The following is a 16,024-nucleotide window of genomic DNA, read 5'->3' as shown; positions in this document are numbered from 1 at the left end:
TTGCTGAGAAAGGAGTGCCCTCAAGAGTCGGAATCACCTTCATATTTGCCTCACCGACTTACATGTGAACCCTGAGGGCCAGAGTCATCTTAGACGCGGGTGAGGGCGCGCTGGGGAGCGAGCTGACTTCAATTACAGACAAAAGGTTGTGCTTCCGTGTTTCTGCCCCCAGTGTGTCCACCTCACAGGGACTTCAGGAGCCTCTTCCGTTCCAGGGGAGACTGTTGCTTCTTCGTATCTCTGCCTTCCTGGCATAGGCTCCCCTGTGAGGTAAGAAGATTCCATGTTGGTAACTCAGCAGTGGGTAGGCTAATCCGCCCTTCAGCAAGGGGGGCCGGCAGTCCCGACATCCATAGGAGAGCATCCTTACAGCCCGGAAACAGGCAGGCCTGTCACCCACCCCCTCCGGCTACCAGCTGAAGATGCTCAGGAAGGCCCGCTGGTGACGCACCTGCACCCCAGTATCCTGTAGTGTCTCCCTGAATTCTACTCTCCATTGCACCTCTGGAGGCTGAATGGGAAAGAAATGACGTCTCCCTCCCCCTGGCTGGTCCACCCTTGAACCTTTTCTCAGCAAAGCTTGAGCCCAGGGAAATGTCGTAGAAGTTTTGCTCTGAAGCCACCTCTACAGTCTGTGGAGAAGCTCCCAGTCAAGTGTTCTTTGGCTAGCTCTTCAAAGAGTCCTTCCCAAAGCGTAGCCAAGACCAACAGCATCACATAGAAGCTGGTTAGGATGCAAATTTTTGAGGCCCCACTGACAGAGGAGAAAACTCTGGGGTAGGAATCTGTTTGAACAACTGCCCACTCCCACCCCCAGCCTATGCAAGTTAAATCTGAAATGCACTGTCTTCAGAGACTTAAGTGGTCCCTCTGTGTTGAACTACACTGAAGAGTGAAGGTACTTCCTAATACAAACCTGAAGGTCCTCTGGAGCGCCAGCCTCGAACAGTATCTCAGGAAGCCATCATCAGTCCTCCAGCAGGTATGTCAGTTCATTAACAGAAACTGAACTTCTGAAAGTGAAAGAGAGTGAAAAAGTTGGCTTAAAACTCAACATTCAGAAAACTAAGATCATGGCATCTGGTCCCATCACTTCATGACAAATAGATGGGGAAACAGTGGAAACAGTGACAGACTTTATTTTGGGGCTCCAAAATCACTGCAGATGGTGACTGCAGGCATGAAATTAAAAGACGCTTGTGCCTTGGAAGAAAAGCTATGACCAACCTAGACAGCATATTAAAAAGCAGAGACATTATTTTGCCAACAAAGGTCTGTCTAGTCAAAGCGATGGTTTTACCAGTAGTCATGTATGGATGTAAGAGTTGGACTAGAAAGAAAGCTGAGTGCCAAAGAAGTGATGCTTTTGAACTGTGGTGTTGGAGAAGACTCCTTGAACAGCAAGGAGATCCAACCAGTCCATCCTAAAGGAAATCAGTCCTGAATATTCATTGGAAGGACTGATGCTGAAGCTGAAACTCCAATACTTTGGCCACCTGATAGAAAAAATTGACTCATTTGATAAGACCCTGATGCTGGGAAAGATTGAAGGCGGGAGGAGAAAGGGACGACAGAGGATGAGATGGTTGGATGGCATCACTGACTCAATGGACATGAGTTTGAGTAAGCTCCAGGCATTGATGATAGACAGGGAAGCCTGGAGTACTGCAGTCCATGGGGTCACAGAGTCAGACACAACTGAGTGACTGAACTGAACTGAACCATACTTATAACTCTAAATTCTCTGTGTGTGGCCCTAAATCTCACTGCTATGGCTTTATAATGAAGACATAGAGAGGCCAAAATTTGTGAGCCATTTCAATGCAGCCCACTGCCTAAACGTTTAATCCAGATAAGAGGTAACCTACCAGGGCTCAGGAACATTGTCCAGCTGCCCCTGCTTTATTGCAAAAAATATTCCTGTCCACAAGGTAATCTTATCTTGAAGTTCCTCTTGTTTCTTGGGCCAGCTGTGGTGCAGACTAAATATTAGAATAACCTGAGAATCTATTGAAAAAGAACTAGTATGCCAAAAGATTCTTATTTAACTCATCTGGGGTGAGTCCTGGGCTCAGTATTTTTCTAAATTTTCCCAGTGATTCTAATATGTAGCTTGAGTTGCACCTAGGGTCTTGGCTAAACCAACAGACCCAGAAATGTCAAGTCTCCCTGGTTGAAACTTTGTGGATTGTTTAAAGGTATGAAGGAGAAGGAAAGGCAGATGGATGTGTCAGGCACATTACAAATATTAGCTCATTGGACTTTACAAATAACACTGAGAAGGTGTTGTCAGTGGACTCTTAACCAGTGATGGAAACTAAGCAAGTGTGGAGCCAGGATTTAAGGTCTTAGTTGAAAACCTGTATCTTATTTGCTAAATGCAGAAACGAAGTGATACAAATGAATATATATATAAATATACACTGGAATATCATGAGCTAAACCAAGATGTTTAGCTTGAGACATCACAGTACACAGATTCCATACTGGTTCATAGTATAATCAACACACAAAATACCAGACTGAAGGGGATTCCTTGGGCTCTTCTTACCAGCTTTGCAAGATGTACATTTTCTCTCCAACCTGTCTTCTCAGGTGTTGCTCTGGGGGGTGCCTAACCAGTGATGTATGTGTAGACTTGCAGTACCACTTGGAGGCTTGCAGTACCACTGTATAGCAATCTTGTTGTGAAACAAAAACGGACTGGTAGGGTAGAGCATTTCTCTATGCAGCGGGGTGACATGACACCCATGTCAACTTCTTCAACCCTGGGTGTCTCCCTGGGACAATGAGAAGGCAGTATTGTTCTCAAAAAGAACATACACTCTCCCTCAAACCTGCCTGGTGTCCCACAACTCCTCTACTTATTATAGGACTTTGGACAGACACTTAACCTCCCATACCTCCGATAAAGTGAAAGTGAAAGTGCTAGTTGTTCAGTTGTGTCTGACTCCTTGCAGCCCCATGGACTGTAGTCCACCAGATTCCTCTGTCCATAGAGTTCTCCAGGCAAGGATGCTGGGGAAAGTGGTCATTTCCTTCTCCTGGGGTCTTCCCAGCTCAGGGATTGAGTCTGGGTCTCCTTCATTGCAGCCAGATTCTTTACCATCTGAGCCACCAGGGAAGCCCCACGGCTCAGATAACCAATCTGTAAAATGGAGGAAAGCACCTTGAGATGCCACCTCCTTGCCTGGCTATTGTCAAGACTGTAATGATGTACACGAAGCATGGAACGCAATGCTGATGGTATAACTTATTATTGTTTCATGACTTAAAACAGCCTTCTGCCCTCTTCCTCCTTTACTAACATTGAAACCTACATCCATCAGCATGGACACTTCCTGATAGCCCCTCTTCCCTGCAAAGCTCCAGGAGCCATGCTCACTACTAGTATACCATGGAACATGTTACTGAAACAGCCCAATAAACTGAAGTGAGCAAAGTTGTCACAGAGCTGCCTTAGTCACTTTGAATTGGAGCTCCTCGAGGACAGGGACTATCTTGGCACCCATTAAATTCTCAGCGTCTAGCCCAATGTCTGCTCAAAAAAGATTCTCAATGAACATTTGTACAATCTGTAAACAAAGCATAAATATTCAGGCATGGCCAATCTAGAATGGTTGGTGTTTTCTTCAAACCCGCAAAATGTCACTACTGGGTCTCTGGCTGGAATAGAGGTATCACTGCTCTTCATTTTCTCTGCAGCTCCTTATCCATCCTGGACTCATCAATTTGGACCCCTGTGTGGATGTTTCCTACTCATAACTAAGATAAGACAAACTCTCAGCTCCTATAACCCACCATGTTCAGTTCAGTCTCTCAGTCATGTCTGACTCTTTGCCACCCCATGGACTGCAGCATGCCAGGCTTCCCTGTCCATCACCAACTCCCAGAGCTTGCTCAAACTCAGGGCCATTGAGTCAGTGATGACATCCAAACATCTCATCCTCTGCCGTCCCCTTCTCCTCCTGCCTTAAATCTTTACCAACATCAGGGTCTTTTCCAATGAGTCAGGTCTTCACATCAGGTGGTCAGAGTATTGGAGCTTCAACTTCAATATCAGTCCTTCCAATAAATATTCAGGACTGATCTTCTTTAGGACTGACTGGTTTGATCTCCTTGCAGTCCAAGGGACTCTCAAGAGTCTTCTGCAAAACCACAGTTCAAAAGCATCAATTCTTCAGCTCTCAGCTCTTGATGGTCCAACTCTCATTCATACATGACTACTATAAAAACTGTAGCTTTGACTAGATGGACCTTTGTCAGTAAAGTAATGTCTCTGTTTTTTCAATATGCTGTCTAGGTTTGTCATAGATTTTCTTCCAAGGAACAAGTGTCTTTTAGTTTCATGGCTGCAGTCACCATCTGCAGTGATTTTGGAGCCCAAGAAAATAAAGTATCTCACTGTTTATATTTTTTCCCCATCATTTGCCATGAAGTCATGGGACTAGTTGCCATGATCTTTGTTTTTTGAATGTTGAGTTTTAAGCCAACTCTTTCACCCTCCTCTTTCACTTTCATGAAGAGGCTCTTTAGCTCCTTCTCACTTTCTGCCATAAGTGTGGTGTCCTCTGTGTATCTGAGGTTATTGATATTTCTCCTGGCAATCTTGATTCCAGCTTGTGCTTCATACAGTCTGGCATTTCACATGTTGTACTCTGCATATAAGTTAAATAAGCAGGGTGACAATATACAACCTTGATGTACTCCTTTCCCAATTTGGAACTGGTCTGTTGTTCCATGTCCAGTTCTAACTGCTGCTTCTTGACCTGCATACAGATTTTTTAGGAGGCAGGTAACATGGTCTGGTATTACTATCTTTTTAAGAATTTTTCAGTTTCTTGTGATCCACATAGTCGAAGGCTTTAGTGTAGTCAATGAAGCAGTATTAGATTTTTTTTTTCTGGAATTCTCTTTCTTTTTCTATGATCCAACAGATGTTAGCAATTTGATCTCTGGTTCCTCTGCCTTTTCTAAATCCAGCTTGAACATCTGGAAGTTCACAGTTCATGTATTGTTGAAGCCTGGCTTGGAGAATTTTGAGGATTATTTTGCTAGCATGTGAGATGAGTGCAATTGTGCAGTAGTTTGAACATTCTTTGGCATTACTTTTCTTTGGGATTGGAATGAAAACTGACCTTTTCCAGTCCTGTGGCCACTGCTGAGTTTTCCAAATTTGCTGGCATATTGAACGTAGCACTTTCAGAGCATCATCTTTCAGGATTTGAAATAGTTCAGTTGAAATTCCATCACCTCCACTAGCTTTGTTTGTAGTGATGCTTCCTAAGGCCCACTTGACTTTGCATTCCAGGATGTCTGACTCTAGGTGAGTAACCATACCATCGTGGTTATCTGGGTCATGCAGATCTTTTTTGTATAGTTCTTCTGTGCATTCTTGCCACCTCTTCTTAATATCTTCTGCTTCTTTTAGGTCCATACCATTTCTGTCCTTCATTGTGCCCATCTTTGCATGAAATGTTTCCTTGGTATCTCCAATTTTCTTGAAGAGATTTCTAGTCTTTCCCATTCTACTGTTTCCCTCAATTTCTTTGCCTTGATCACTGAGGAAGGCTTTCTTATCTCTGCTTTTTCTTTGAAACTCTGCATTCAGATGGATTTATCTTCATTTTCTCCTTTACCTTTCACTTCTCTTCTTTTCTCAGCTATTTGAAAGGCCTCTTCAGACAACCATTTTGACTTTTTGCATTTGTTTTTCTTGGGGATGGTTTTGATCATAGCCTCCTGCAAGATGTTACGAACCTCTGTCCATAGTTCCTTAGGCAGTGTATCTGTCAGATCTAATCCCTTGAATCTATTTGTTACTTCCACTGTATAATCGTAAGGGATTTGATTTAGGTCATACCTGAATGGTTTAGTGGTTTTTCCCTACTTTCTTCACTGTAAGTCTGAATTTGGCAATAAAGAGTTCATGATCTGAGCCACAGTCAGCTCCTCGTCTTGTTTTTGCTGACTGTATTGAGCTTCTCCATCTTCAGCTACAAAGAATATAAACCCCCAAACTCCCCTGCAAATACCTTGGGCAAGTCAATTCTCACATAATGCAATGGAAGAACATCTGAGAGAGGGATTAGAAAAGTGAAGACTTTTTCACCTCAATAAAAAGAGCTGCAAGGAAGAGACACTATTTTTCTTCAGTTGGATATGGTCATGGCTACATGTGATACCTGGAACAGTAGCAGCTGTCTTGCAACCATGAGGACAGAGAGCTAATGAACCAATCTAATATGGTGAAAGTGGGAAGCAGAAAGAGAGATCCTTGATGCAACCACTGAGCCACTGTTCCAACCCTTGAACCCCCTTTTGTTACGCTTGTTGCTATGTGAGGTGGCTGTTATGTTACTTGTAGCTGAACTGTCCTATCTGACACACCAGGAAATAAGATGTGAGAAGCTAATTACCAAGAAGATCACATTGCAATTAGCAAAAGAAAGGAACCAATAGTAGACGGAAAGGTGAAGCCACTCAGTCGTGTCCAACTCTCTGCGACCCCGTGGACTGTAACCTACTAGGCTTCTCCGTCCATGGGATTCTCCAGGCAAGAATACTGGAGTGGATTGCCATTTCCTTCTCCAGGGGATCTTCCCGACCCAGGGATCGAACCCGGGTCTCCCTCACTGGAGGCAGACACTTTAACCTCTGCGCCACCAGGAAAGCCCCTATAGTAGAAGGAAGTAACATATTAACCCGTCATAAGCAACACGCTCTATTAATAGCATTATATGAAATATACCACTTAATCCTCACCAAAACCTTACGAGAATATTATGGATAGCTTATTTCATAAAAGAAAACTCAAAAGAGGTCAAGTAGTTTAAGGTCAAGCGGAAAGTGACAGTTTTGGAATTTCAACCCAAATTGTCAGGACTCCAGTGACAGGAAGGGTCTGCCATGCCATATGCATGAAGAATTCGTATCCACTAGCTCATCCTTTTGTATGACTGTGTTCCTCAGATCTTTCCCTGTGAAATTATTTTGATAGGGAAAACATAAGGCATCAGGCTAGGCAATGTTGCTGCCAGCAAGATACGGAGGGTGTGGAGTAAAGGGATGAGAGTGGACTACAGAAAGCTACCTGGGACGACTTCAAATTGTACACAGAGCAGACCCAGAAGAGCACTGCTCTCTGGCTGAAAAAAAAAATACACATATGTATATACACATTTCAGTATTTTGCAGGGGCTTCCCAGGTGGCAGGCTGTCTTCATTAAATATAAATTACTTAATATATTTATGGCATAATTAAGGAAAATTTTCACAAATGAATCTGTTTTCAGCTGGATAACAGTATATCTAATTACTTTTGTTAGATTTTGGAAATTTTAATACACTGTCATTGTATTTCTAATGATAGAAGATTCATCTCAGCTCATAGAATATACATCACATTATTCACCACACACTTATATTCTGGTAAATGAACTTGTTCATTATACACTGTAATCTTTTTGCTGCATGAGGTTTCCATTTTTGAAAGCCATGTAATCACTTCATTGTGGTGTTGGCAATTGTCATTATATAATATATATAATTTCAAAAGGATGCAATTTAAGGATTTTCATCTTGCAGCATAAATATATGCATGACACGTAGTACAAATAAACTTACTCCAGATGGTTGTTTAAAAGAGACAAATCAAATTTCCCAGTAGTCACAAACTAAATTTTCAACCAAATATAGTTTTTCCGCTGATTAAAATGGTTAAACATGCAAGTCACTCCAAACATAATAAATATGGCAAAGTTAGGTAGGTTGTGATATAGCAAAATTAGATTTTCTGGCTATCTTAAGAGTTCTTTGGGGACTACTCAAAATGAGGATCCACTCACCTGAAAAAGTCCAGGTTTTAAGTTCAGTTCTGCCATATTTCAAAAGATGTACAAGGTCAGCATGCTTGGGTTTCAGGGGAAAAGAAGTGAATGTAGCACATTTAATCCACCAGGATGAATTTGGCAATACCTTGCCCTTGCATAGCACCTTCAAGCTGTATTTACAAGCCTTTCAAACTAAGGCAAAAACAGAACTCTACAGAAAATGTTAACTAGAAAAACATACTGGCGCAGTAAAACAAATAATCCTCAAAGGCAGAGAACAGCATGTGGATGGTCTCCCCCAGCCTTGCATTGTTACAATAGCCCTGGCCTCTGGGCATTAACAAAATGCTTAGCTCTGGGCATTAACAAAATGCTTAGCTCTCTCTGCTGTTGCTAGTGACCTTCCTGCTTTCAGCAGCTAGTAAAATTAAACCTCTTCCAAATAATTCTCATGTGCGCAGACTGTAAAGTACATGTAAATTAAAGTAATACATTACCCTAAACTTCAGCTTCTTTAGACAGCTGCCCGCTAGCCCCACCTTTACAAGTATTCTTCCCTTGCTCTGTGGGCGAACCCCTAGTTGGGGTTCACAGAAACCCACCTTTTCATCCCATCACCTATCACACAACTGACTTGTCTGGCCACCAGGTTTGTGTGCAATCCTGAGTTCCCTCAATGCCCATGTCCATTGACATGGTTCAAGGCTCAATAAGCTTGTATAAAATCTTTTTGATCAATGAGAAAGAATGACAAAAATACCAATGGATAAAAAAAAACTTAATGTTCATAAACAGAGAGAAAGAAGTGGGTACCCCATAAACATAAGAAGGAAAAAGAAACACATTTCAGCAGTGATTACATAAATGCAAATAAAAATAAATAGTTGTAATTTTTAAGACATGTGAGATGGACTGAGGTTTTTATGTTTTTGTTTTTTTGTTTTAATACTGTTCCACTTTGGAAATGATGAAGAGAAATGCATGTCTTCAACTATGGCTGCTTATGGTAGTGTGAATTGGTATCACAATTGAAAATGAGGCACTCACCAACTGAGCCAAGAGCTCCTCTTCCACAACTAATCCTCTACAGCTAACTCATGATGGAGTTACACACTGCCATGAACACCCACCCTAAGTCACAGGGCCCCATTAGTTCAAAAAACCTGGCTAAATTTTGATCATTAATCAATTAGTCCAAACCAGAAACACTGGGGACATTAAAAATTCTCAGTTTACCAGTAACTTTAGTCGATGCCAAATTACACCATCTGGTACTTAATGTATTCATTAATCCTCATATAGGATTCTAGTACAAGAAGCATATTCAATCAATTTCTCACATCATACCTAATAGGTATTGTAATAGCATAATATTCTGCATAGGAGGGGTTTATTCCCCCACTGATGCCTTATAAATGTTTGCCCATGACTTTCATTCATGCCTAACAAGGTCACTTTTCATCTCCAACACACGAGGAAAGAAGACTAGAATCCTCTGACTTTCTGTGCAGATAGCTAAAGCAAATTCACAGTGTACCCATCACTAAGGTAGGATATAAATACTCATTAGATAATCCCCACTAACAAGTCCAGAAGTAAATATGATCAGTGTATCACATCCAAAGCACCTGCAGAGGTCCACCAACCTCAGCCCAGGTCTGCTAAGGAAACACCATCGCTTGCAATATATTATTCCCTTTCACTGGCGTCTCTGTCTAGGTGAGTCCTTTAAATTGAATAGAAGCAGGATGTGTGAGTTGCTTGGTTACAGGAAATCAGACTGCACAGAGCCCCACCTGACGTCTGGCTGGGACTCATCACCACCTTTTAGGAAACTTGTCATTTTTCAAGAAAAAGGAGCTGCGATTGCTGGGCAGCCAAGACTGTTATCTGCACTGCAGGTCGCTGGCTGAACTGAGTTTCTGCTAATTAAATTCACTGTGGGAGATGCCTAACATGTGTCTTCATGGGAAATGGATCTGAAAATCTGGATGATGCCCCTAATTGCTTCGGGTAACAAGGTTATGAGATGTGGGTGTCATAGTGAGAGAAAGCAGAGCGCAGAGAAGTGGGGCTCCTCTCACGGATCATATGGGCTTCTTCAACCTACAGCTGGAAAGGCTAAAATCCAGCTCAGCTGTGATCAGGCCCTTCCTGAACAGGGCCTGTCACTTTGCACTTTTCAATTATTTACCTGGAAATGCAGCAAGCAGACAATTGTGAAGCAGCTCTGTGAGAAAGGAGCAGATGCTGTTTGCCAATCATGTGCTGGGATCAGCTCTGGCCGGGTCAACGGAAGGGCTACTGAAAGTGGCGTCCTGATCAGTAGCATCAACGTCACCTGGGAGCTCGTTAGAAAGCAAACTCTCAGCCCTACTGAATCAGAACACTCGAGGGTGAAGCACCAGAATCTAAGCCTTAGCAAGTTCCCCAAACTACCATTCGTGAAGCCCTTGTCCCAGACCCACTAGATTATGAGTCAGTCGAGGAGTGTGGTCATCCTCCGGCGTCTGTCCCATGCTGTGCTCACCCTTGGGGAGCTCACTCAGCCTCTGTGATCCCAGTTTCCTCGCTGTTCCAATTGTCAATGGCAGTGTGACTCACCACTCCAAAACCTAGAGGCTCAAAGCAACAGTGATTCTGTGAGTTGGCTGGAAAGTGAGAGTGCCAGTTGCTCATTCGTGCCCGACTCTTCGTGACCCCATCGATGGTAGTCCGCCAGCCTCCTCTGTCCATGAAATTCTCCAGGCAAGAATACTGGAGTGGATAGTCCTTCCCTTCTCCAGGGGATCTTACCTACCCAGGAATCAAACCCACATCTCCTGCATTGCAGGTGGATTCCTTGCCATTGGAGCTACCACGGAAGCCCATGAGTTGGCCAGACTCATTGCCAAATTTTCACCTGGGGTCTCTTGTGCAGTTGGTGTTCAGTGGCGGGTGGGTGGAAGTCATCTGTGTCGCTGGCGCTGCTTGGCTCACGAGCCTGGCATGTAAACCAGGCTGGCTAAGGCCTGGCTGGGCACTTCTCTCTCCTTACTGCCTCCACGCCTGGCTAGCCTGGGCTTCCTCACAGCATGGGCACCTCAGGGACTTTGCCCATGTACACAGCGGAGGCTTCCCCCAGAGTGTGTGTTCTAAGAAAACCAAAGCAGAAGCTGCCAGGTTTAGCCCTGCTGCTGGCTCAGCGTGACATCTGCCACTTTCTCTGGGCCAAAATCAGGTCAATGTGCCAGCCTAGACTCAAGGAGAGAGAGGATCTTACATAAGAGTGGGGTTAGGATTCTATAAGATCTGAAAGCGGGGCATCTTTAAAGAAGACTTGACGCTCTCACCTATTAAATGAAGGAGGTGGCCCACAACCCTAAAGATCTTCGTGGTTTTTACAGCTCACAGTGCTCTATGCGCATATTTCTTAGCTTCCATCACATCTTTCTCAAGGAGGCCCATTTCTCCAAAATATCACTGCCATTCATTTAGTGCTAAGCACATGCAGTCTTGCAGTATGATTTACCTTATAGATGTAGTTACTCTGACTTCTCAACTTGATTATGAGATCCTCAAGGCCGTTATACTTCCTCAGAACTCCATTACCCAGTGTAGTGACCTATCCATCATATTCGACTTCAATGAAGATGTGATAATGATGATGATGGTGGTGGTGGTGACGCTGATAGAATCACTGCTGCTAAATGATCCTGTCCACTTGAATAAGTACAAAGCAACTATTTCCACAGCTGAAAAATAATGCCACATGCCTTTTGTAATTTTTTACAGGTCTTTTTAAGGTAGACGTAGAGCTGTGAATATTATTTTCATTAAGCTATAGCTTATTTTAAATGCATATTCTCTCTTTTTCCAGTTTTCCAGGGCAGAAAGAACAATGTTTCGTGGTTACGAAAACACATCATTTCCCTCTTAGCCATAAAGGAAGGCCACATTTCTTAGCCCCCTAGACCTTCACAAGGGCCATGAAACTGAGTTATGGTTTGTAATCCTAATCAGCCACACCCCAGAAAAGGAGACAGAAGGAAAGGCTCCTATGGGGACTATCCTGCCGTCTGGCCTCTGCCTGCTGCTAGCAGTCTTGAAGCTATGAGGTGGTACAGTGACAAGATAGAAACAATTTGGTCCCTAATCCACTGCCTAGAGCAAAGCCACTCAACCAAGAATATCCTTATGTCATTAAGCATGAACAACACTTAAACTTTTACTGGGTCAAGACATTGGATTTGGGAGGTATTTGTTACAGCTATGCTGACAAATACATCTTGTTCATTCCCAGAATTAACCCTGTGAGATTTTGTCTTACATCAATACTTGTTATTGAGGTTGACCATTTCTATCAACAAACACATTTCTACAACACCATTTTTAATGGGAACCATTTTTAATGGAACTTGTTTAGATAGTTGACATTTTGTCCTATCAAATTCACAATGTTGTACATTTAGAGAAATTTTACTACAAAAATAAAGCTGACTTCTTCGATCGATGTATGCAACGTACTCTCCACCATCTCCCCAACAAGATCTCACAAGCAAGCTGTGTGTATTTGACTCTGTGCCTTTGTTACTCTTGCTCATTCCATCCTTCACCTCATGTGATCATTTATTCAAAAACTCGTTATAGGCACCTGCTACATGCCAGACATTACGTATCTCCCAAGCATGCCAAGATAAACAGAACGTGGTGGGGGAGACACTCACAGGGACACAATGAGCTCTAGAAGAGGGGTTGGACAACATTCATCAAGAACATAAAAGCTGGTTCTCTAATTACAGTGAAAGGACAGAGGCGTCTTTACAAAGGTGGTGACTATACGGCAAGTGTAGAGAAAAAGAGGGTGAGCTGGGCAGTCAGGCAAGAAAAGGAAGTTTATTAGAGGGAAAAGAGAGGGTGACTGGCTCTTAAGGAGAACCAGCGCCCTCCTTTTCTGATGGAGTCCTTCTTATTCCCCATCAATGAAAAACTCTCCGAAGGGATGGTCACGTCGCTGGAGATGTGGAATCTGGTGGTCTCGCAGTTGAGAAGGTAAGTGCCAGTGAGGTTAACAGGATGCCCTTTGGGCAGTTTGTTCAGTCTCACAGCTCACTGTGATTTTATTCTTCTGCAAGGTGGATGTCTTATCAGTGAGACTCCATATGGGCCCTATCAGTGACATCCCTACTGAGTTTTAACAGGTGAGTAGCAGTTGACAGGTCAAGAAGGAGAAAAAGAGCAGATCAGTCACAGGGAACATTCAAAGGCCCAAAGATGGGGACCACTGTGCTTTGCAGCATGATCTCGATAGCTGGTCTAAAGACTGATTGGCAACACCCCAGAGGTGACTAGACAGTCAACCCAAGTTCAGGAATGATTTTGAGCCAGGCAGCATTAACCTATTCATGAGAGTGATTTTGTGTTCATACCTGACTGTTTTACAAGATACAACGTAACCCTAAGATGTATGTGGGGCACCTGGCCCAGGTGAGATGACTCCTGACATATTTCCAACTAAGAGGAAGAACTAGTCGTGAATCCTTCTGAAGGTCTACCTTAAGATCCCCCTTATCCATACATGACTGTCTTCTCCTGAACTGCCCCTTGGTGAGGACCCTGTAGCCCACAAGATGAATCTCCATCCATCTTGGAGAAGATGGCTAATCTCTCTGTCTTGAGTGCTGAGTGTGCTTGACTTTGCTTTATAGCCTCGATTTACCAAAAAGAGTACAGGTGCATGATCTTTCTGCCCATCTAAGCCAACAAAATCATTTGCCAATTCAGCAACTGTGCAGAGAACACAGTGAGTTTAGGAAACTGATAGCTTACGGTGAACGGTGCTGGATTCTTGATCTCTGAAGAAGGTTTAGCTTCAGGACCAGGGACCAACCTTGATCACTCAAGAGCTTTTGTGTAGCAGTTTTACTAAAGTGAAAACAGACATAGAAAGCTTCTGACACAGACATCAGAAGGGGGACAGAGCGTGCCTCCCTCGCTAGTGTTAGCAAGGGAGTTAGATACTTTTTAAATTAGTTATCACAATAAGTCAAAAGAATATCTCAAGGTTGTAAAGATCTTACTAGACCCACTGTCATAATTTACATTTTAAGATAACAGGATTAGCCAGAAGGTCTTCAGGAAGGAGAAACTGTCCTCAAGCTGGATACATTGTTGTTATTTAATCCTTAGTACAGAGTTTAAAATGTTTGCTGTGTGATCATCAATTCTGGGCTTAAAGAAACCTTTTATGTGACTAAGACTAAGGAATGTAGAGAAAAAAAGATGTTTGTCCTTTCCTCCTCCTTGAGAATTCTAGACCCCTATCTCCGCTTCCAATGCCCCAGGCCTCTTTCTCCTCCTCGGGGACCCTGACTTCTTATCAATCTGCCTAGGAATTGGCTCTCTCAAAACTACAATTAGTTTGATATAGCTGGGAGTACATTGGTATTTGTGAAAGACAATGCAAGAAAAGGAATTCAGTGGCCAGACCATGAATAGATAGTGTTGTATACGGTGCTATGGAATTTGAATATAATCTTGTCAGGCAAAAGGGAATTCAAGATACAGGTCTAACAAGATTTTTTTAAAAGTGGGGGGGGGGGAGGGGATTTCCCCAATGGCTCAGCGGTAAAGAACCACCAGCATTTCAGGAGACACAGATTTGATTCCTGGGTCAGGAAGATCCCCTGGAGAGGCAATGGCAACCCACTCCAGTATTCTTTCCTGAAAAATCCCCACGGGCAGAGGAGCCTAGCAGGCTATAGTACCTGGGATCGCAAGGAGTCGGACATGACTGAATACATGATAAAAAGAGATTTGGAAAAACAAATCTTTCTGACATTAAAGGCAAATGTTATAAGGTAACCCATATAGAACTCTTGCAAAAATCTGCACAGATACTTGACTAAAGATACTTAACTAAATAACGTTCTAAGATACTGAGTGAGTAGAAGAAATTTTTGATTAAGTTTAGAGAGGAGGGAGTCTGGGTTGAACTCAAGGTTTACTGTCACGATGCGTCACATTAGCCAAAATTAGGATTAAAACCTGAAAAAAAGGAAAAAGGTGGGAATGAGGAAGGTGATGAGTTTAAGTTCAATATGTTAAATATGAGCATCCTCTAGGACTTAAAAGGTGAAAATTGTTGCCAGTTGTAAATGTGGGCTAGAATTCAAAACTCACATCTTGGTAGGAGAAATGCATTCGGGAATCATCTGCGTACAAAGATGGTAATCAAAAACTCTGAGCGTTGATTGAACCGAGAGCTACCGAGCATGATGAGAAGTCATCCAAGCACAGAATCCTCAGGAAAAGGAGCATTAACGGATCAGTGGGGACTTCCCTGCGGTCCAGTGGTCCAGCCAATGCAGGGGACATGGGCTTGGTCCTGGGTCTAGGAAGGTCCTACACGCCGTGGAGCAACTAAGCCAGAGTGCCTCAGCCGCTGAAGCCCGTGTGCCCTGGAGTCCACGCTCCAGGACAAGAGAAGCCACAGCCTCAGCCGCTGAAGCCTGTGTGCCCTGGAGCCCACACTCCAGGACAAGAAAAGCCACAGCAGTGAGAAGCAGGCAAAATGCAAAGAGGGGAACTGCCCATGTGTGGCAACAAAGACCAGAACAACCAAGAATAAGTAAATAAAACACATTTGTTTACAGTATCTATGGAGAGAGAAGACATTCAACAGAGACGAGGGATGCGGAGTCGAAGAAGGAAAATATACTCACACCAGGACCCTTTCCGGCACTCCAAGTCCTCCCCACCCTTCAAGGTCTGGCTGAAGGGCTGAGTCCTCCTAAATGTGAAGCCTTCACCGGCCCTCCTCACTCACAGGGAGGTCTCCTCTCCATGTGTCAAGCCTAGCCTGGCACTGTTGTCTCCCACACCAGCTCTTGCAGGAGAGGGACCTGTCTCATGCAAACAACAAATAAAACTCGGTTTAAAGAAAGTGAAGAATCGGCTCAGAGTGGAGCTGCCTTGACGTGTGGCAATCCAAGGGCTCAGTGTGCGCCTCTCTCTCCGTCTCCTGACTCCGATTTTCCTTGAGGGAGCTTCATTCTCAGTCCACAGATGGACTCGCGCAGTTTCGGGCTTGCTATTTCTTTCTTCAGCTCCCGTGGGAAAAGAGGTTCTTATTCATGGTCATTCTCAGCTCCTGTTGGTTTTCACCAGACCACGTGCCAATCTTTCGCCAATCACAGGGGCAGAGGGAGGTT

At 43.6% G+C, this 16,024-nt stretch overlaps 1 long non-coding RNA gene across 1 annotated transcript in view; it reads right to left on the bottom strand.

Annotated features, from left to right (window-relative positions):
- Positions 1-15,948, bottom strand: part of LOC105616637 (uncharacterized) — a 35,533-nt gene extending 19,585 nt beyond the window's left edge. Inside the window, exons 1-3 of the long non-coding RNA XR_001435488.4 lie at positions 15,536-15,948; positions 917-1,013; positions 63-263 (exon numbers count right to left, since the gene is read on the bottom strand). This is a non-coding gene — a long non-coding RNA (uncharacterized LOC105616637). The remainder of the gene's footprint in view (positions 1-62; positions 264-916; positions 1,014-15,535) is intronic.
- Between the last annotated feature and the right edge of the window lie 76 nt (positions 15,949-16,024).

This window comes from Ovis aries, chromosome 13 (assembly GCF_016772045.2).
Source record: "Ovis aries strain OAR_USU_Benz2616 breed Rambouillet chromosome 13, ARS-UI_Ramb_v3.0, whole genome shotgun sequence".
Lineage (NCBI taxonomy): Eukaryota > Metazoa > Chordata > Mammalia > Artiodactyla > Bovidae > Ovis > Ovis aries.
The sequence above is the reverse complement of the archived record's forward strand: the minus strand, read 5'-3'. Positions and strand labels throughout refer to the sequence as shown.